Source organism: Micromys minutus (genome assembly GCF_963924665.1).
Source record: "Micromys minutus genome assembly, chromosome: 2".
NCBI classification, from domain to species: domain Eukaryota; kingdom Metazoa; phylum Chordata; class Mammalia; order Rodentia; family Muridae; genus Micromys; species Micromys minutus.
The window spans coordinates 102159315-102181669 of NC_137971.1; the positions used below are offsets into that span (position 1 = coordinate 102159315).

At 36.7% G+C, this 22355-nt stretch overlaps 1 protein-coding gene across 16 annotated transcripts in view; it reads right to left on the reverse strand.

Annotated features, from left to right (window-relative positions):
* DLG2 (discs large MAGUK scaffold protein 2) overlaps nucleotides 1-22355 on the reverse strand; it is a gene marked incomplete at both ends in the record, with an annotated part of 1874976 nt that overhangs the window by 716581 nt on the left and 1136040 nt on the right. The gene's annotated exons all lie outside the window — the stretch shown is intronic.

Genomic DNA, 22355 nt, shown 5'->3' on the forward strand with positions numbered 1-22355 from the left:
CATAGTACTATAGTGTGGTTTTATAAGAGGCTTCCTGGTTTTCATTAACAGGGATAACTAACAAAATTATTTCCAATGACTGTCTACTCACTGTAATTATACTCAATGTGGCATCTTATCTATTACAAAATATTCCTGAGTACGCACAGCTGCAAAACAATCAAATAAGATTAGGATGTCAACTCAGATCATGGCCTTCACTGAGCAAAGGGAATGAGCCCCTAAGGCAATATCATCACAATACCAGTTAGAGCTTTTTCTACAAATGTGCCAGGAAGGGGGGGATATGGGATTGATCAATATCTGTCATAATTATTTTGCCATATAGAGGTTACATAGCCAACCTATTTTTTTCTGACTTTTGTATTCTAAGTAGATCTGTGATTGAGTTAAGAAATGTCCAGAAAAACACACGTTGGTGTGTGTCTATGAAGAAATGTCCAAAAAGGATTAAGAGAAGGAAGAAAGTCATCCCTGAATGTGGACATGACCATCTATAAGCAGAGATACTGGAGTTAGCTAAAGGAAAAGAGAGAGCTAACTGAGTGTTAACCTTTCTCTTTTCTCTCCAATGCTACCATTTGCTCTGTGATGCATAAACTCTTTGTACCGTAGTGTTTTCTCATCTCCAGTTAGAGAAGAATAGGGACCAGTGCATATACTTTATGACAGTTTCTAGAATGTTTATACACAGCACATAACAGCATATGCGGAAGATAGTTTGCATTGATGTGCCACCTATGATTATTCAATCATTCCATACAGTGCACTAAACAGTCTAAGCATCTTATGGTATCTTACAATTAATCCTGAAGAAGCTAGAGAAAAGAAAAATGTATTAAAGATGGCTATACATTTGCTAAAATGATTAGAGTTGATAGTTGGTGGAGCTCAGGTATATGAAATGAAAAAATACACCCTGAAACAAACAATGTAAAAAGTTAAGTCTATAATGAATACTAAGTGGTTATACATAAATGTAAATATGAATATAAATATAAATGTAAATATAATGATAGTAATTATAGAAAACAAAATAAAATTGAGAAGGAGTTGGAGAACAGAAAGACTTGCAGCTGAAGAAGAGGGCTAGAAATTATGTAAATATATAATACTATCATCATTAAAATAAGTTACTGTCACTCAATTTCTTTTACTTAAGTTTTGTAGAAGGTACTCCATTTCTCAATAACCACAAGGTTATACCAAGAATGTCTGATATTTTGACACTGCAATATGACGTTGTCATCTATAAACATGCTGGATTGTAGTTATAGCTATTTTGGGACACAGGAAGATGAGAAGCTGCATACTGGACAAGCCTATTAACTTAAATTTCTTCAGTATCAATGAAGTGAAGCGTAATAATGTCCCTTGCTCTGAGGAGCCTCACAGGTGGCATTATTTACCAGTAATACATCTTGTTTTTAACCCTCTTTTTACAATGAGACATCTAAATAATATGTTTTTAATTTTGATATAAAATGTTTATTGGCATCATCATACTTGTTATAGAATGAATGTGTATTAATAGAGTACATAGTGGATTGAAAATATGGCAAATTTCTATTGCTAAAGTTATTAGAGAGACATTAAAAGAAACTGGTATTCAAGCAGGTCTGTGTGGGCATATGTGAACATCCCCATCACTCTAAGACATTTAGAATATATTATAGAAACAGAATGGGGTCATTGGAGTATTTTGAACTGAAAAATGTTTGAGAATTTTGTCAAGAAACATGTAACTGAACCCATCTAAATGGTTTTTGGGTTTCATTCTTAATTGGTTACAAAAGATCAGTTTAATGCCATTAGACTAGTCCACAGCGAGATCTGTGCAAGAAGATTCAGCAATAAGTTTTCCTCTTGATCTCCACATATTTTAACTTCAGTGGACAAGATGGAAGAGAAAGGTCACCACAGCTTACTGTGAAATAATGCAGAAGTCGCACAGGGCCCGGAAGTAAGGAAACTTCATGCAATGAGATCCAGCAGGAGGAGTGTAAGAGAAGCCCAGCTGCTGCTGAGAGGAACAGATGATTATGTGGACAATCTAGACCTCATTAGAAGCAGTCACACCTAATTTAAAAGACATTGTTTCAGGGACTAGGCAGGTTTCACCAATCATGCTAGATGTTCTACTGGAAAGAAAGAAGACAGAAAAGGATGACATAGGCTCTTGTCTAGTGTAATTTCTCCTTCCCAACTGGCATCATAGTCTCCACCAGAAAGAGGATTTGCATGTAATCATCCCCGTGTTGCTGACTGAGGCATCAAACTTTAGGGTAGACAATATTTCCCATGATTCATATACACATACATCTCTTTAATGCAGCAGGAGGTAAATTCCATAGGATACAGATAAATTAGAAACCATTGTTGCCATCAAAGCTTCATGTTTCACTTTTCTACATTCTGGCTGAGGCTGATTCTGTCGAGTAAACACTTAAAAATATTAAGCCATGTAGGTTTACATCCTACAATTATTATGCAAAATTAATAAAGAGCTAGAATTTTATACCACATGAAATTTAGGAACACAAAATCACCCTTTTCAATATGGCAATGAAGGACTAAGAACACATGGGATATTACGGATATTAGCCACTTCGTCTTGAGGATGATGGGTTTTCCTTTGTATAGAGTGAACATCAGTAGTCACTACACTGGACACTAGTCCAAGGTGAGATCACCTATGTTTAAATCAACTTAATTGCTCTTCCAGATCTTAGAGAAACTAAAAAGCTGCTTTTATTTCATAATTTGTCACATTTACTCCTGTTCCAAGATCATGCTTTATAAAGAAAAAAAATATTACTCTCTCTTAAAAAATGCACCACAGCCCTTTGCCACCTGGAACAGCAGAGATCCGGGGACACAAGCCTGGTGAGATTGTGCTGTGAGTAACGAAAGTGCAGAGAGGGCTAGGCAGAACTCATGGAAAATGTGCCCCACAGATGTAAGGCCAGACCTCTGGCAGAGGGACTTGGAATCCACCTGGAAAGCCTGGGCTTGCAGACTAAACACACAGGCCCACAGAAAGGCACAGGCTCTTCTCAGTGAGAACTGGGGTCTGCCCGGGAAAGGCAGTGCTTGGAGTTCAACTCTACAGGACCCCTTACACCTGGACCAGAGGGGAGCCTGGTACATGGGCCCAGGGAGAGCACACTGGGAGTTCTCAGAGAGCAGAAAGTACTGTGCTATCTGGAAAAAGGTCTGTTTTGGCCTAGAGAAAGAGTCAGGTGCCTGCCAGTAGTACTCAGGACCTGTACTGAGTTCCCAGAACAGCCTCACAAGAGCTCCCACACCTGAGCCCACAAAGACAGAGCTGAGTCACTGCTACCAGAACTCACTGCTTGCCTACTAAAAGCCAAACACTCAGAAGCAACTTTATTCCTGAGCCGATGGACCTTCAGATGCACAGGAGAGACGGGTGACAGTCACTGACAACAAGACCATGGATAATCACAGATAACAAGATGGCAAGGGGAAAATGAAAGAACTTAAGCAATGGAAACCAAGACAACCTGGCAACGTCAGAACCAGCTCTCCCGCCACGGCAAGTAGTAGATTGCCAAGCACTCCAGAAAAAGAAGACTCAGACTTGAAATCATACCTCAAGATAATGAAGATCTTTGAGAAGAGCATGAATAACTCCCTTAAATAAGCACAAGAGAACACACATAAACAAATAGAAGCTTTTAAAGAGGAAACCCAAAAATCCCTCAAAGAACTATAGAAAATACAACCAAAGAGATGAAGGAATTGAAAATGAAAATAGAAACAATAAAGAAAACACAAAAAGAGACAACCGTGGAGAAGGAAAATATAAAAAAGAAATCAAAAGTCACAGATGCAAGCATCTCCAACAGACTACAAGAAATGGAAGAGAGAATCTCAGGGGCCAAAGACAACATGGTGAACATAGACAAAACAGTCAGAGAAGATGCAAAACACAAAAGCTCCTAATCAAAGTACAGGAGATCCAGGACACAATGACAAGACTAAAACTAAAGATAATAAGAATAGAAAAGGGCAAGGCACAGTAAATATCTTCAACAAAATCTTAGAAGAAAACGTCCCTACCCTCAAGAATGAGATGACCATAAGCACAAAAGCAGCCTCCAGAACCCCAAATAGATTGGACCAGAAAAAAAAAAAAAAAAAAAAAAAAAAAAAAAAAAAAAAAAACTCTACCTGAGACATAATAATGAAAACAACAAGTGTTCAAAACAAAGAAAGAATACTAAAAGCAGTAAGGGAAAAAGTACATGTAACATAAAAAGGCAGACCAATCAGAATTATACCTAACTTCTCAACAGAAACTATGAAAGCTAGAAGATCATGAACAGGCATCATACAGACACTAAGAGAACACAAGTGTCACCCCAGGTTACTATATCCAGCAAAACTCTCAATCACCATAGATGGAGAGACCAAGATATTCTAGGAAAAAACTAAATTTACACAATATCTGAACACAAACCCACCCCTACAAAGGATAATTGACAGAAAACCCAATACAAGGAGGGAAACGACATCCTAGAAAAAGCAAGAAATTAACTAAGCAAGAAAAGCAAAAGAAGAAAACCAAACCTACATAATTCTAGCTCTAATAGCAAAAATAAAAGGAAACAGCAATCACTATTCCTTAATACCTGCTAACATAAATGGACTCAATTTCCCAATAAACAGACAGAGACTATCAGACTGGATACATAAACAGAATCCAGCATTTTCCTGCATACAGGAATATCATCTCAGAGACAAGGACAGACACTGTATCAGAGTAAAAGGCTGGAAAAAAAAACTTCCAAGCAAATGACCCTAAGATACAAGCTGGAGTAGCCATTCTAATATCAAATAAAGTAGATTTTCAACCAAAAGTAATCAAAAAAAAAATAAAGATGGACACTTTTTACTCATTACAGGGAAAATTTTTCAGGATGAATGCTCAATCCTTAGCATATATGCTCCAAATACAGGAGCACCCATGTTCATAAAAGAAACCCTAATAAAGCGCAAAACATACATTGCAGCACACACAATAATAGTGGGAGACTTCAACATCAATGGACAGATCATGAAAACAGAAACTGAACAAGGACACAGAGAAACTAGCAGATTGATAAACCCTTAGCCAGACTAAAAAGAGGGGAAAGAGAGTATCCAAATTAACAAAATCATAAATGAAAGTGGAGTCATAACAACTTTGGAGAAAATTGAAGAAATCACCAGGTCCTACTACAAAAACCTATACTCAACAAAACTGGAAAATATGAAGGAAATGGATAAATTCCTATAGAAATACCAGATACTAAAGTTAAATCAGGACCAGATAAACCATCTAAATAGTTCCATAACTCCTAAAGAAGTAGAAGCAGTCATCAAAAGCCTCCCAAACCAAAAAAGCTAAAGTCCAGATGGATTCAGTGACATATTCTAATAGATATTTATTGATGACCTGATACCAATCCTCTCCAAACAATTCCACAAAATAGTCAGATGGATTACTACCAAACTCAATCTTTGAAGCCACAATAACCTTCATTGCCAAACCACACAAAGACCCTACAAAGAAAGAGAACTTCAGACCAATCTCTCTTCTGAACATTGATGCAAAAATACTCAACAAAAATTGCAAACCGAATCCAAGAACACATCAAAACTATCATTCACCATGATCAAGTAGGCTTCATCCATGGGATGCAGGGATGGTTTAATAAATGAAAATCCATCAATGTAATCCAGCATATAAACAAACTGAAAGAAAAAAACTACATGGTCATCTCACTAAATGCTGAAAAAGCATTTGGCAAAATTCAACACCCCTTCATGTTGAAAGTCTTGATAAGAGCAGGAATCCAAGGCCCATACCTAAGCATAATAAAAGCATATACAGCATACCAATAGCCAACATCAAACTAAATAGTGGGAAACCTGAAGCAATCCCACTAAAATCAGAAACTAGACAAGGCTGCCCACTCTCCCCCTACCTATTCAACATTGTACTGGAAGTTCTGGCATTAACAATTAGAGTGCAAAAGGAAATCAAATGGATACAAATCGGAAAGGAAGAAGTCAAAATATCACTTTTTACAGATGATATGATAGTATACTTAAATGACCCCAAAAATTCCACCAGAGAACTTTTACAGCTGATAAACCACTTCAGAAAAGTGGCTGAATATAAAATTAACTCAAACAAATCAGTTGCATTCCTCTACTCAAAAGACAAACATGCTGAGAAAGTTATTAGGTATTTTGTTTCCATTTCCTCCTTGGAGCCACATTTACAGAAATCTACCAGTGCATTTCTGAATGGTGTTAGGGCTTAAATAAGTTTAAAATCAGATAATTTTATATTATTATCTACGCAAAAAATAAAGTCAACATCAACACATGAGAACCCTATAAAATTTGTATGGAACAGGAGATGGAGAGATGGCTTTGCAGTTAAGTGTGTCACTCTTTTCAATGTTGCAATAAAGGATTAAGAACACACTGGATCTTCTGGATCTTCCAGAGTTTTCCAGAGGACCTGAGATCAACTACACAGGAGGCTCACACTGCCTCTGGCTCTAGAAAATCTGACACTTTCTTGTTTCCATGAGTATCTACATTCACATGAACTATACCCACACACAGAAAAACAAACACTTTTATCTCACCTCATCATCATCACAATTATCAAAATAAAAAATTTTAAAGAGTAATCTTCTGGTGTCAGAACCTGTGGTCCAAATACAGGTCTTGTTTTTGCTATAGTATAAATTTTAGCAACTTACTTTGCTTCTAAAAGTCAATATTCTCATATATAACTGGAGATAAGATGACCGACCTTACTGATTATAGGGATCAATATAAACTAAGATAAGTATATATGAAAAAGCTTAACTAAAATAGATATTAAATGATTATGTCGTTAATAAAAGCACCCACAATCATCAAATTCCCAGGCTATAAAGTTTTCAAAATATATGGCATACTTATTTTTTTAATTATTTGTCCCTTACTAATTTTCCCCAGATTCTTTGCTAAGGAGCTTTCCTGCAAACTCCTATCTTTTTTATTTTGTCCATGGTTTAGAGAATCACCATGAATCACTGCAAGATGATATAGTGAACCATGAGTCAGGTTTTCATCTGGTCTAATTTCCTCATTTTACGGTTGACTGCAGACACTATGATTCTGCAACATGCCTAGGGTGATTCAAAGGTTACAGCAGCACAGCCGTGAGAGTCCAGGTCTCCTAATTTCCAGTCTGTATCTTTCCACTGACCTCTTCTACTCTTTCTCCTCTGAACCATAAATCTGACCATGACTCCAAACTGCAAGCATCAGGTTACTTAACACGGCCTGCCAGGATGTGATTTCTGCTGAGCTAGGAATTAAACATCCAGTATATGAACTGATCAGAAACAAAGAGCTGTTTAGAAAAGCATTTATTTATCCTGTCAAAGCCACTGACATACTGCAGTTTTCTGTGATACAGTAGTGACAGGGTAATGAACACTCTGGCTGCCGGCTTCTCGGCATCTCATGATGAGAGGACAATTTCAAAACTTCCAGTTTCTACTTCCATTCCACCCAGTACTTCAGAATTGCTACAGCAGAACCCCTGGCTGAAGCTGGTTCCTGAATATATGACTTGATCATTACTATCTTGAAATTCACTCTAAGGTTAAAGGTAGAAAAATGTTTTATTTTAATCATTATTTTTTGGAATGTCTTAAAGAATACAACCAATATCAACCCCTAAAAGGTAAGACTGAATAATGACCAAAGGCCTACAGGAATCCTCTAGATCCTAACCATTGAAAGATGGTAGCATTAATTTTAAGTGGATGTCATTTCTTACTTTATCTCTTCTTCATAGTTAGAGAAATTTCTGAGGAGTCTTGTGGGCAGTGTCCTGTAGACATACTTATAATTTCATGTCTGAGTTCAAAAATAAAAGAAAAAAAGATAGAAATTGCATTCTATAAAATAGTAATTTAACTTTCTGTATGGGCTAACTGATTATTTTCTTCTTAGGACCCCATTCAAACCATCTCTCTGTTGGTTACCCTATTACATTTGTAGTGATCATTATCCAATACATTTACATGAGATATTTCATATACCTTCCTTATAAACTATCAGTTTAGGTTAGAGCTAAAGTAAGAGGGAAGAGTTAATATCATGATCTGTAAACAATGATCTACTTATTATACTCTGTGTCTGAAATCTGCACAATTTGACCCATTACTCTGTACCTAAAATGTATCTTCAACGCACAGAGCTCCTTTTGTCTGGGTATCATAATCTCTCTCACAAGAGACTTATTAAATACCATTCCAATTACTTTCCTAACTTCTCAACATTACTATGTTCATTAAACTATAGTGTGCCTTTCCATAAAAGTGGTGTTTAAATTCAATCTTAATGAAATACCCTCATGTCCTCTGAGGTCTACATGACTCAAACTTACCTAAGTCTCCAACTTCCATCCCTTCCTTCACATCTATACATTCTTTTCTTCACACCAGCTTTCTTGCATTGCAAGACTATATCGCATGTACACAGCCCTAGGGCATCTGATACCATTTTCTCTTATTTGTGATATTAACTACAGACCTCCACAGGGCTTCTTCCTTTACTCTTTCACTCTTGGATGTCAACTGAATTGTTCTCTCCCTTTGAATCCCTTGTCTCACTTTAACACCTATTTAAAGAAACATTGTCTAACCTATTCACCACATCTTTAGTGGATTTTAGTAATGCATCTCTATCTAAAGAAATGGCATTTGTTAATTGTTTCCAACTATTTACCTATTATAGTTATTGCTATATTGTCAAGTATAGGGATGGGGGTTCATGTAATCTGTGAATAATAGATGTATGTTAGTGACGAAACAAACTGTCACTGGTATTTTTCAGTATGACTATTTTTATTCACGTGACACTGAAATACATGATTTTTACATATAATAAATATATATACACATACACATACATATACAATATATTATATGAATGTGTTTGTATATATAATATATATGCATGAAATATAAAATTTCACATAATGTGTGTTTGTGTTTGTGTTTGAGTCTGAGTCAATTTCTTGTTTTATTTTTTTTCTTTTTTGTATTCTCTTAAATGGTTAAAATGATAATCTGGGCTTGCAAAGGACACACTACAGTTTGGGGAGTAACTACATATAAGAAGTTATTCTCTAGCCCGCCTGGCCTAAAACAGTGTTATTCCTGCTCTCCTAATTTTTGATGATATAAGATTTTCCACAAGTTACAAATTGTCAGCTTCTATTCTTGCACTAATTGTAGAGGGATAAACACATGGTGATCTCACAAAGCTGTGATGTGAAGGATGCAGTAGCAGGTAAGTAATCACAGTACCAACTGAAAAGCAGGCGTCTGCACACTTACTGGGATCACAGAGAAAAGATCCATGAGAGATGATCGTTCAGTGGCGAATGTGAGTAAATCAAGCAGAGGGACAGAGAGGGTCATTATGGAGGGAGGAATGCATGGTGCATTACCAGGAGTCTGCATGGTGGCTTCTGGGGCCAGGGCACAGTGGATCTGAGCTCAGTGCAGTAACTGCAGAGAGAGGCCTGAACCCATGCTTAGGCTAAATTGAAGGAAACTCTCTTTTTTTCTGCTAACAGTTTATAAGAAATTGTTTGGCAACCTGTTCTCCATGATTCTAATTATCATAAAAAACAGTGATCATCGCACATAAAGGAGACATCTCCGGATCTTGACTGAACTCTTTTAGAGATAAAGGGCTCTGGGGAAAAATCCTTTAATAAGAAAGAAACAAGCACTTGCTGTTCTCACTCTGGTATGGATTCCTAACTGACATTTACAGACATGTTTGCCTTGTTCACACATTAGCTTGCACCTAAAAAGAGGGGCCAGTTTAAATAATTTGTTTTTAAACCACTAAGTAATATGAATAGAGCTGCTTGTTAAATGAAAAAAAAAAAAAAAAAAAAAAAAAAAAAACATCTCAGAGATAAACTTGGCAACAACATTCACAATGTATTGAAGGGAACCAAACCCTACTAGCTATTGTGGATAGACCCTGGGAGTAGAAATGCAAAAGTGCAAATGTTTGAGATGCTCTATTATTTAATTGCACTTTAAATAATAGTGATTAATTCTTGTGGGTTCTGGGAATAGGAAGGTCTAGAGCCGAGAATTAGTCTTTATTTTAGCCCTGCCAGATCAGGATTACTGTAGAAGAGGTTCACCTGCAGGAAGGATGGGAAAGGAAAGTTAGGCAGATAATCCGGAAGACCAAGGAGAGATGTGCAGAGAGAACTGTTGTCACAATGTCAACTTTACCCTGCCATTCTTCTAAGTTCCTAGGCAATAATAATGGTAAGTCTACAAGGGGCATCCAGGCAGAGGGGAGCTTTCACAAGCCGGAGAGAACCTTGCTTCTAGATCTATGCTCATTTCTGAACCTACTTGAGGCTTTATGCTTCCCTTTAACGCGTCTCTCTGTCTCACTCACTCATAGAACAGCCAAAGGATATTTTGATGAAAGAAATCCAGAGATTTTCAGGGACTGTAAGTTTTTTTTTAATATTCACAATAAAAATGTATGAAAAGTGTATTTTTAGAGACTAAAATTTATGTTATCATTTAATAATTCTGTTGAAAGTCAGGGACAGAATTTCTCTACTTCTGCCCCACACTCATCTCATTTATATGTAAATTTCACTCAACTTTTTCTGTTTGTTTTTTACCTGCTTGCTTGCTTGTTTTTCTAGACAAGGTTTTGTTGTGTGGCTCTGGAAGCCCTGGAACTCACTCTGTAGACCAGACTTGTCTCTAACTCAATGATCTGCCTTCCTCTGCTTCCAGTCGGATGGGATTAAAGGCATTTGCTATCTTTAAAGATACCCATGGCTTCATTCAATTCTTTCCCATAGGTAACCACATGAAATGGCAAAATTTTCCCAATGGCTTTCTCCACACTCATTTCAAGTTTTCCTACTGTCAACTTAATGCCTATGTGGACTATCCAGAAAACTTCCTAGACACATGGCAATAGCCTGTCTATACCTCCCTCTTATACTAATGACTGTCACATCTGTCATTCACACAAGCTTTCTCGCCTGTTTCACTGGGTGAAAAGACAAAATGGTCAGCCCCTTTCCTTCCAAAGGACAGGCTCAAGGAAGGGCATAGTCGGAGAAATGCAAGGTCACCCACTAACTTAGTAAACTATAATATATGTTCCTATGTTTAGAATACTTGGAAATTTCTGTCACTAGGATTCTTAAACAGAAGCTGTTCTCCTATATGCATCCATCTATTCATCTATTTATGCAAGCTTCTCTCATCCATCCAGTGGACCAATAATTCATGTATTAAACTATTTTTAATAGAGAGCTATTAGAGAGGGCTACAGAGTACTAGAGTTATCTATAATGGCACAGAACATGCACATCCTAGTTAACAAAGAAAATCAAATTAAATTACCAGTGGCATGCCCTTTTTGTTTTACCAGATTCAATAAGAATTTTATAAATGTTAAATGACTAAATTCAGAGGAGGAAACAGATTGATATGCTCCCATGAAGGCAGGGTCAAATATATGTAAACCTCCTTAGAAGCAATTTGGCAATTGATTCTAAGCTCTGTGTGACAGGGATCAGTCTATTGTTTTTCATTGATTAACATAGTGCTTTAGGATGTGGGATAGTTCAATAATTAATTTTTAAAGAAATATTGATGGAAGGACTATGCAAATAACATGAGTCTTAAAAAATTTCACAACCTTTCACTGACCAATCCCTTTCTGAAAACTCATCCACTGTGAGAAATGGGGTCAAAGTCCTATGTACTCCAATAATTTGTTTAGTCTTTTTCACAGTTAAGACTAAAAAAAAAACTATCTTCCAAAGTAACTCAAATATCTAACAATATGGCTTTACAGGTAAAGAGTTTGAGCAGTTATGAAAACTTATATTGACAAAAATAATTTATAACATGGGAAAATGTTGACACTGTTTTCAATTAAAAAATTATGGCATAATTTCTCCTTTTTTGACTTACCTATCAGTTTTGTACATATTGTGGCTTCTAGTCTAGTGTTGTTATCTGATTCTCAAGTGTTCAAACAAGTAGGTCTGTTTCTTATCCCTTTTCTTTGGGTCTTTAATGTATGTCTCTTTGTTTTGTCCGACTCCAAAGTATTGGTTTTGTTTTATCTTACTATATTTTATCTTATTGTTATTTTTTAGAAGCTATTCATTTTCTAATGACAGAGAAATTGTGTGGATCTGGAAGGAAGTGGACTTCAAGAGGAATGGGTAGAAGTTGAAAGAGGAGAAACTTTAATCAGAATATATCATGGAAAAAAAATCTCTTATTTTCAAAGGAAGGAAAACATCTAGTTTAATATAATCAACATCCTCATTACGTTCATAGAAATACGACTCTGTTTAGCTAAATTTGTTACTAGGTAAACAAAAATGGTATATTCCTCACTGAAGATATATTCACAAACATAAAAGCAGGGCTGGGAAAGTGCTTAGAACACTTCCAGTATAAGCATACAGACCTGAGTTAGAACTCAGCGCATGCGCAGTGTCAGGTGTGGCAGTGTGCCTCTTCAACTAGCACAGAGAAGGTGGAAACAACATGGTCTTTGCAGCCACGTGGCCAGCACGTCTACCGTAAACCCTGAACTCTGGATTCAAGGGGAGAACTTATCTGCCCTAACCCCCCAAAGTAGAAAGGCACTGATGTCTAGAGTCCAAAAACAGCGTGCATGTGCACATGCTTGCCACAAAAGGCATAGAGAAGACTGTAAAGATATCTTAATGTTAATAATGGTGAACTCCAAGTAAAACTACAAATGAATGAATTGTTAGTGCCTTTAGATCATAAAATGTTTACTGTTAGTTTGTGTCATTTCTCTACAAATAAAAAAATAAAATTATTTTAAATTAGTAAAGCATATTTTATAAACAAGAATAAATCACTATCCACTTAGATTTTATTTCTGCCTGACAAATGATTTAAAATTGAAGGGTGAATATCCAAACTTCAATTAAGGACAAGTATATGAACTTCATGGCAGAGAGTAAGTTAAATAGATCAAAGAAATGGGAGATCACTACATAGGCAAAACCAACAGACACATACATTGGGGTGTGAGGAATCATTACAGCATGGACAAAGAACTCTAACATGATAGCTACAGTATCACTGTTCACAACTCATTAGAACCACAGGCTGTCATGATAACGTCCAAGGATGTTTTCATTCCTGGCTTATCAGTGTGGGATGTTAGCTACAATTCTTTGAGCATTTAATATTAGTCATAAAAATAGTAGAGAGAAATGATTAGAGAATCCGTATAGGAGTCTACAAGGTAATGTTCTAATCACACAGGATTAAAGAACATTAAAGATGTTCAAGACCTAAATGATCGAAGAGGATTAGGCTTAAACAACAGCTTAAAATTAATAGGTTTATTTAGGCAGACAGAGATCACCCATCAGAAAACAAGCAGAAATCAACTACTCTAGGCAGAGGTCAATGTGTTGTCTGTACATGAATTTTCTTCAATAAGTCACTAGGTTGCATATTATCTGTCGTACGTTGGGTGTTACAGCAGCAGAGCTGAACAGCTGAAGTAAAGACCCCAAAACCTCAAAGTACTTAAATAATTATTACCCGTCTTCACAGAAAGATGCTCTCTCCATGTTTTAGCTATTAAAAAATATAAAAGTTTTCCAGTTCAGGCTAAACAAAGATGGTGAGCAGCTGCAACTGGCCTGCAGTCTGAGGTCTGCTGACTTCTGGCTACTTTGAAGAACAAATTACAAACACACCAGTGTTGAATGTCGGAACCAGTGGTACTGTTCTTGTACTGATTAAGATTTCCATTACATGATAATATATTATAATACCTTCCTAGCTTCAAGGAAATGTCATTATAATATATTAACTTCACATAGATGCCTACATGTAAATTTTTACAAAGTTCAAGAACTGAAGTAGAAAGAGAAATATTTTAAAAAGTAAATATGAAAGACCGCCAGTTAATGTACTGCTTTTTTAGGACCTTGGCATAAAGACTCCATTATTTTAGATGATGTGTTGAAAGAATTAAACACTCACATGTTATAAAGACATATGGATTCAGATGGGATAGCAAGATGTTAAATATGTGATAAGAGATTAAAGGAAATAATGTGATGTGTAGAATATCTTTAAAAAGTTATAGATAAATGAGGTAGAGAAAGAAAGACTGTCCATGTTCTTAGAAATAAACAGGTCTTACTTTAAAGCTTAGTCCTAGTATTTAATAATTTTTTTCTATGAAGTTTACAGTTGAGGAGACATAGGCTAACCTTGAGTTGGCCAGTAGGCCATGTATTCATGAAATAGATATACCTTTTACTCACAGAATGCAAGATTTCATGATTTTATACACTAGTTAAAATAAATTAAAAATAAATAAAAGCATGGTGGAGAGACAGTTTTGAGGAAATCACGCGCGCACCTGTGCAAGCATGTGTGTGTGTGTGTGTGTGTGTGTGTGTGTGTGTGTGTGTGTTTATGTGTGTTTTAGTCTATGTGTCATTTAATTATACATGAAATCTCCCATCTGATAGAGGTAATACCTCTGAGTTCTAGTACTTCAGAATTCAATGTCTTGATTAAAAGTGGGCAATGATAAATAAATGCAACTAGGCCAGGGTGCTGCTCTTACAGAGGACACACATTCACTTATCCTCATTGTATCAGGTGCCTCCAAGGGAACCAAAGCTCTCTTCTGGCCTCCATGATCCCAAACATAAATATAAATAAATAACAATTAATAAATTAAACTGCTTCAAAGATGAGAGTTAAGTGACAACTCAACCCTAGCTGCCAAACCAGAGTAATATTCAAATTAGTAGACTAAACAAGCTCAGAGGTGGTGGACTGTGTACACGCATGAGGCCCTGGTTTAATCCAGAGTTACTACAGAGACAGAGAAGTAAGTGTTTGAGCTATTTGCTAGGTACAGGAACACATGCTAAAATATGATGATAACGATGATGATGATGATGATGATGATGATCATAATGATGATGGTGGTGGTGGTGATGATGATGATGATAACAATGATGGTGATGATGATGATGATCATGGTGATGATGATGATGATGATGGTGGTGGTGGTGGTAGTAAAAAAAGAAAAGAAAATAGCACCTAAGAAATGTTACACTACGGGTCTTTTTATGGCATGAAGTCTTTTAAAATAATTTATCAATGGGATTTGATGAGCTCCAGAATTTGATGTTTCTAGTAATTTAAAGAAAATTAGTTAGAGATCCTGTGGTCCCATTTCAATTCTAGGTGCACTGGTGGCTCTAGTTAATGACATAGTACCTCATATTTCAAAATAGTTAGAAGAGATACTTCTAAAATGCTCCTACTACAAAGAAATGATGAATATTTGGGATGATGTGTATGTTAATTAGCTGCCCAGGCTACACCTAATTTAAAGATTGTATTGTACATCCTGAATACATATGATTATTACTTGCCAGCTAATAAGATAAAATATAAAGTAAACAAAATCAAGAGATGGATCTAGATTTACGTGAAGAAGGCTCAGGTCAGCTCAGTTACACATCAGCATTTGAAACCCACAAGTGCACATCGATGTTGGGAAGGTCTACCACAAAAGCTAATACCTACATAAAAAGACCCCTACATGAAAAAGAATCATCCTTCAATGAAATGGCAAATGGCTCAGAAAATATAATAGGATTAATTACAAAAGTTCCTTAATATATACAGGAAATGTGCTTCTAGAAAATTACATGATTAATAAACCTTTTCAAGAACATATTTCACATATTCATAAAACTGAACTTGATTTTAGGGTTAGGGTTTGAAATAGTTTTTATTAATGTCTAGTATGAGGTTCCAAATTATATTGCATACATGGTGGAATTCATTACTGCACAGAACTGTTCTGCATAGTTTTTAAACGAATATCAACCAATATTTATTAAACACCAGTTGCATACAAAGTATTATACTGTGATGAATAAGTGATCCTAAAATACAAGGTCATTGTGAGTTTCGCAGGATACAGCCAAGGAATGCTTCACTTTTAATGCCTCTCTTACTTAGTATTAAACATGAGTTGGATTGAAAAATGAGAAGGTTAAGAATATATTTCAAAGCATGTACAATAATATTCAACATGTGCCTTTTCAAGAAGACAACACCTACATCAAAGCAATGCTTTTCAGTGGATCAAGGTTCACATTTGATATGCCCTGTCCCCTCTTTAACTCCCTCCAATTCAGTCCTATACAGAAGCAGCAGCGACCTCTTGAAGACACTAACCTGACTTTTTCTCTCACCTCAAGTGTCTTACAACTTGCTTAAAACTTGACAGTGGGTCTCATATTTCCAATAGGCTTAAGTCTAAAGCCTTAAAACTTCCGTTCGGCATACCTTTATGCAGCTAGCATCCTGGTCTCCTACTTCTAAATGACATTCTAACATCCCAAACACTGTCAACAAAAAAGCATCTTCCAGCCTGTCAAGTGTGCCCAAAGCCTCAACTGGTAGAACATGCCTGTAATCTTAGCAATTAGGAGTGTGATACAAGAAAACTGGGACATGTTATAGGATAGCGCACCCCACACAGTTGAACTACACCTAAAAACAAAGCCTAGAAACAAAGCAAAACAATGAACTGTTCAAACAAAAATCATCAGAATAAATGTTTTCTAGTAGCTCTCCTACTTTACAGGACTACTTGTCCGACTTCTTAGTAAAAATCAAGTTTGTGTATTAATATAAAAAATTGTTCAATTCCCAGTAACTTGCATGCCTAATAATGTTTCTGGCAGAAGTCCTCATAAAGATGAGTACAGAGGGCTGAGCAAAAGAGCATCTTGGAACAGAAAAAGATAATTCACTTCTGAGTTCAGAAACCTGGGCCAAGTCTGCCACAAAACTAAATGACCTTGGATAAGTCTTTTAACTTTGCTAGGCTTCAGTCTCTTCTTTGAAAAATATGCTAAGTGGCCATGGAGTTCCTGTCCAGTTCTGACATAATCAGAAAGCACTTAGATGCATTTGAGAATTAAAGGGTTAGTATAGAGTAGGAGAACAGTGAACGACACCAAACGAATGAGAGTCGCAAATCAAGGAACATGAGAAAGAATAAAGAGAACCATGGAGATGGTGGTATCAGAGAGACCTGAGTGTTAGCTGCTGGCTCTCTATCTGCCTTCATGCACAGGCAGATAGAACAAATACTCCAGACTCAGAAACACTGCACGGTGCGAGATACTACATGGGGACTAGGGATAGGATCTCCACAAACTTCTGCTTCGTTTTTGTATTTTGGCCAACAGATCCCAATTTCTCACTCTGCTCTCTGCAGACCTAACACAATGGGGGGATGAGGAAAGTGTCTCTGGGCTGTCTGTACTCGCTCCCTTCAGGGCTTCCACTGAGCACTGCCCTTCACCTTGATGAGTTAGGACAAGGAGCTCAGAAGTCTTTACTAAGGATTTCTGTGATGAAATAATGCAGAAGGGAAATGTGGCTTCTACATTTCGAAGCCAGTCCTCAGCATGTCCACTTCTCTGAATCTTTACGGAACTTTCTAGTGAACTGGGCAGTTGTAGAGGTCTGTAGTATAAGTGGTTGCAGTCCCCCACCCAGGGCTGAAAACAATTGCAAATGTCACAGGTAATCGAAAGAATTCATGAGCTAAATACATCTAAGTGAAACCAGTTCCGTGCAATTTAGTTATGTGATTGTAAAGTAAGTTACTCTGGGCTGCAGTTTCTATAGCATAATATGGAGATTAGAAGGGGGATTTTTGCCAGTTTTAAAGGAACACTGAAATGATAAGGCCCCTGGTTATCGCCCACAGGGTATCAGAAGTTCTCAGGATACACTACAAAGCCTTTGCTCTTCTTTCTACTCTCTGCTCAGTTTCCCCTTGCACTGGCCTGTGGAGAGGGCTCTGCTGATGTCAGCATCCAATGATGTGGGTAACAGGGTGCTCAGGCCTGCCGCAGGAACTTTAATTCCTCCCTGACTGCTGTTTCTCCTCCCCCCTGAGTGCCTGGAGTTTCCCAGAAATTAAAAAAAAAAAAAAAAAAAAAAAAAAAGCCTCATTCTCTTTGGTAAGGAGAGGAAAGAGGTTGTACAAAGAAGGCCGAGACCTAAAAGAAGACGTGAGATATTTCTGTTTGGACATAAACTGAAGCTGAGATTCAGTATTGGGAAGTCTTGCTTCTTGGATTAAAACACTGTTCATTTAAGGTTGTTTCAAACTGCTTGGTTTTGAGTTACTGTCAAAGAATTGTTGAGGGAGATTTACATTTACAGGCCTTGGTTAAATATTTCAAACTCAGCACCCCTCCCCAACAGGAGGGGAGTGCAAAATCTCCTAATCACTTCTAACTTTTGACTGTAAGGTTATGGGAATGTTTCTTCTCAATATATTCATATTTGACCAAGCCCCTTCACCTCTCCCACCCCATTTTCTCTCCCCATTCACAGTTAGGAATTTCTGAGAATGCTGAAGGACACAGTGTCACTCCAGTGGTAATGACCAATGCCAACAATTTCTGGACAATGGCCTAGCTTAACCTTCATCATTAAGAGAGACATAAAATTATAATGAGACGGCAGCCCGCCGGGGAGCAGTAAGTTTTTCGGGTTAAGGAGATACAAAACTTTGAAATTACTGGTAGCAATAAATACCATGTGCTGAAAATTAGGTTCCAGGTGCCATGTTGGTATCATTATAGAAATTGTATTCAGTTCCTATTTCATTCCTCGGCACCTTGACTTTCTGATCCTAAGTTTTACAGAAGAGGAAAATGATGCTTACAGATATTTTTATTGGTTATTTTATTTATTTGCATTTCAAATGTAATCTCCCTTCCTACTGTCTCTTCCACTCTCTCTCCCTCTGCTTCTATGAGGGGGTTCCCCCACCTGCCCACCCACTCACTCCTGCCTCAGCACCTTAGCATCCCACTGTCCTGGGTCACCAAGCCTCCACAGGACCAAGGTGCTTCCCTCCCAGTGATGCCAGATAAGGCAGTTCTTTGCTACACATCCAGCTAGAGCCATGCCCCCACCCTTGTGCACTCTTTGGTTGATTGATTAGTCCCTGGGAGAATTAAGGGGTCTGATTGATTGATATTGTTGTTCTTCTTATGAGGTTACAAACCCCTTCATCCTCTACAATCCTTGCCCTAACTTTCCCATTGGGGTCTCTGCACCCAGTCCAATATTTTGCTCTGTACACTTATATCTGTATTGGTTTGTCTCTGGCAGGGCCTCTCAAGGGACAGCTATACTGGGCTCCCGTCAGTAATCACTTATTGGAATCATTTCTCTGCACCTTGACCTTCTGATTCCAAGTTTTACAGAAGAGGAAAATGATGCTCACAGACATTAAGCAAAGGAGCTCACCAATAATCTGTAAGTTCAAATTTAGTACTGTTTGGAACTAACGTGTAAACTTTTTCTGGAGCAACTTCCATTAGCTTATGAATATGAGATTGCAGAGTGAATGAATACTTGGGCTAAGTGGATTTTTGTGAACTTGACAGAGACGAGTCATCTGAAAGGAGGGAACCTCAGTGGAGAAAATGCCTCCATGTGATCATCATATAGACAAATCTTTGGGCTAGTTTCTTGATTAATGATTGATTAATGGAGGAGAAATGAGGGACAAATGCATGTAACTATGATTTCCAAGATTCCATGATTCTGCTGTGTCTTCCTATTTCAGCCTGAAGCAGAAAGAAATATCATGTAAGCAATGACGGGTGTGTTTCTTTGCAAGGCCAACACTAATATTGTAGACATATATTACTGGACTCACTTCTATATTTCTTGCCTATTATGATGGTTATATTAACTCTGTGGATTCAAATGGAATGACAACTTATTTGAGAAGAGATATAGCTATTTTTTGGAAAAACTAAGAAACAACATACTGGCAGAGTCTTCTCAGCACTAGGAACCCCAAATAATGGGAATTTGGCAAAGAGTCTTAGGAAGAAGTCAAATCATTTCCATAGCCCTATATTATAGCAGCCAGAAATTATGCTGCCTGATTTTCATGAAATAAAGTATGTCTGAGAATATGATCTCAGATTCCAAAAATTAAGATTCTTTTGTCTTCTTTTATACCAGAGGTGGGTCATTGGGTTATTTTAAAACATGGACTATCATTTTAAAGTTTGCTTTACCAAAGATTATTTTTAGTGTCATTAGCAGCCAACCTTGGTATTGGAACATTTCCCATACTATTTGTGAAACTAAAGAATAAAATGGGATTATAAAATTCTCAAAATATACTTAGGTTTAACAGACAAATGCATGCACATACACATGCATTCTTGTGTTTGTGATAGTATACAGTTTCTCTGACTGATGACATATTTTCATATAAATACTGGTTAAGTGCTACAAGTGTACATAATGAAGGATTTAAGCTACCTGTCAGACTAAACATGAGGACCCCAATGAAGGAGCTAGAGAAAGAACTGAAGAGTTAAAGGGTTTACAACCCCATGGGAAGAACAAAATTATCAACTACCCAAACCCACGGCAGCTCCCAGGGACTAAAACAGCAACCAATGAGCACACATGGAGAGACCCATGGCTCCAGGTGCATATGCAGCAGAGGATGGCATTCTCTGGCATCAATGAGAGAAGAGGCCTTTGGTCAAGCGAAGGCTCGTTTTCCCAGTTTATGGGAACGCCAAGGTGCTGAGGTGGGACAGGGCAGTTGGGAGAAGGAGCACCTTCATGGAAGCAATGGTAGGGGTAGGGGATGGGATTTTAGGAAATGAGAGGGGAGGGGTGTGGGATTGTGGGAAATGGATAGCATCTGAAATGTAAGTGCAAAAAATTTCCACCTACAAAAGAGGAAAAAAGAAAAGAAGACTCTCTTAAAAAAAAAGACAAATATATTCAAGTTTCAGTTTCAACATATTTCCTTTCTTAAATGATAAGGCAAATGTCTTAAATTAAGAACTACCTTAAGAGAATGAAGTGTTCTTTGGAAAGTAAGCTAATATTCTCCCAGTGATAAATTAAAAATGATATAGAATATTAATTTCTCTCTTTATAAAGCTACGCACATGTATGGATGAATATGTTTATATGCATATATGAAATGTATGTACAAAACAGCATAAATATAGTATACACAAATAGTTAAAGTTTAGAAATATTTATATGTATACTTTAAATTTATGCACATTTATTCATTATAAAGATAAAGTTATTCCATATCATCTGTTTGGATGGGTAGAGAAAAGGGGAAGAGGGAGAACAATCAGTCTAGCACAGAAGTTTTGCAGGTCTGAGATAAGAAAGTGAAAAAAAGAATTCTTATGAGGAAAGACTGTTCCTGCAATGCTCAAACAATATGGGACTGCAGCTACAACATAGATTCATGCTATGGTAGCCAACACTAAAATATGTGTGGGTGACAAAAACTTTCTGGAAATGTACATGCTAAAGAGTAAAGGATATTGGGACTGCTTGAATTTATTGCCTTCTCATATGTCACTGACTCCTTAATTACCAGTGCAGAGTCTGTATCAATCTCTTAAAGTATTAACTGGTTATAAATTTCAGTCAAGCAGGAAGCTGATGTGGTTGAAAAGGAAAAAAGTAGTTTCTCTTGGCTAGAACATATATTAATATTTTTACCATGTTGTTACTACATGGTAGTTTTATGGATTTTTGTTTGGGAAATGATCATTTATAAAAATAAAACCATGTTACTTTTCTGAATAAAAATTATTCAAGAAATAAATCAAATTTGATTTCTTGATGCAAAAATTATAAACTATATGTTATTAGTAAGTTTACTCTTCTTAGGAACAATAAATACAACCTAGGCACACTTACAGGTTAAAGGATATTAAACTAATGTTTTGTCAACAAGCACACATAGTCATCAAAATTTTTCAAGACTCCTTATTCAGTTTAGAGTTCATATTATTTTAAATTTTGACTACATTTCCCAACACTAAGTTTCATTTAAAGCTAAAGTAGTTGATTAAACAAGATCTGAGATTCTGTCTTTCTAAATAAAGCTTCTAATTTCCTACCAATGAATCAAAGAGCCATATGCTTGGCCATGAATACATAATTACACTACTAAAAATTAGTGATATATGGCATTCTTGGAAGTACTTAGGAAAAACTATTATCAAAATTAAAACCCCCTCTACATCTCTTAGATCATAATATTTTATTCATGATCAATATCTACTTCTCAATTACATTAAAAATACTGAAATTGAGATATTT